This window comes from Hydra vulgaris, chromosome 02 (genome assembly GCF_038396675.1).
Source record: "Hydra vulgaris chromosome 02, alternate assembly HydraT2T_AEP".
Classification (NCBI taxonomy): Eukaryota; Metazoa; Cnidaria; class Hydrozoa; order Anthoathecata; family Hydridae; genus Hydra; species Hydra vulgaris.
Window position 1 is genome coordinate 22,649,073 of NC_088921.1, and position 928 is coordinate 22,650,000.

Consider the following 928-nt stretch of genomic DNA (forward strand, 5'->3'; position numbering starts at 1 on the left):
TTATCTTAATTTTTATATTTTTAATTAAAAATTGTTTCTCGCAATAATTTTGAATTTATATAACGTTAACACGTTATATAAATTCTTAACTACCCAACCCTAAAAAAACAACAACAAACACATGCAACAGCAAAAAATACAAACAACAAAATGCATAGTATCGTCAATCGGTATCATTGAAATTAAACTTTCAATTAAGAACAAAAAGATCAAAAGATTATTCCAGAACGCGCTTTTTCTGTACTTCTTATTTAAGTGAGCAATTTAAAAAATTCTTATTGGGAAAGCGCAAATTGAAGTGTGCTTTGCAAACAGTGCAAAATCAGTTTTGTGAATAAAAACATTGTAGAGAAAAAAAGTTTAAAGGGTAAATTTTTTCTGAATTTCATTTTGTTCTTGAGTTTTCAGTTTAATGTACAAGCCGCTAAGCATCCTAAACGCGTGTTTATACACCGTTGCAAATGTAATTGCAATGCTAAATGATGTTTGAGAAACAATCAAAAGCAGCGGTTTTGAGCAGGTTCTTTGCGATAAGTCTTTTGACTAAATCGTTCGCTCGCTTCGCTAAGCTTTCCAAATAGTCGTTTTTTCTTTAATTTGATGATTTTATTATTTCACTTTGGCTTAAAAACGTATCTAAATTTTTTTAAAAAGTATTATTTGAAGTATATATTATATAATACGAGCATTAGATTTTTTTAGCATGCCGCGCATTGTTTATCGACCTATAATAGCAATATAATTTTTTCAAACAAATATGGTTTTTTCACTTTAAAGGAATTCAATTTTTATCTGACAAAGTATTTTAGTATTTTTTTTGTTTGTTTGATCAAATTATTTTCTAATTTTAAGTCTTTGAACGACAACATTAATTTATTCTTCTACTTAGAGGGCTTTGCTCATTGTTTTTTCAGAACTCCAGTAAAAA

General features: G+C 27.6%; 1 protein-coding gene across 1 annotated transcript in view; it reads left to right on the forward strand.

The window, feature by feature from the left end:
• The first annotated feature begins 286 nt into the window (after positions 1-286).
• LOC105847451 (metabotropic glutamate receptor 3) overlaps positions 287-928 on the forward strand; it is a 54,156-nt gene continuing 53,514 nt past the window's right edge. The window contains exon 1 of the mRNA XM_065790320.1: positions 287-367. The gene's annotated coding sequence lies outside the window, so the exon portion shown is untranslated. The remainder of the gene's footprint in view (positions 368-928) is intronic.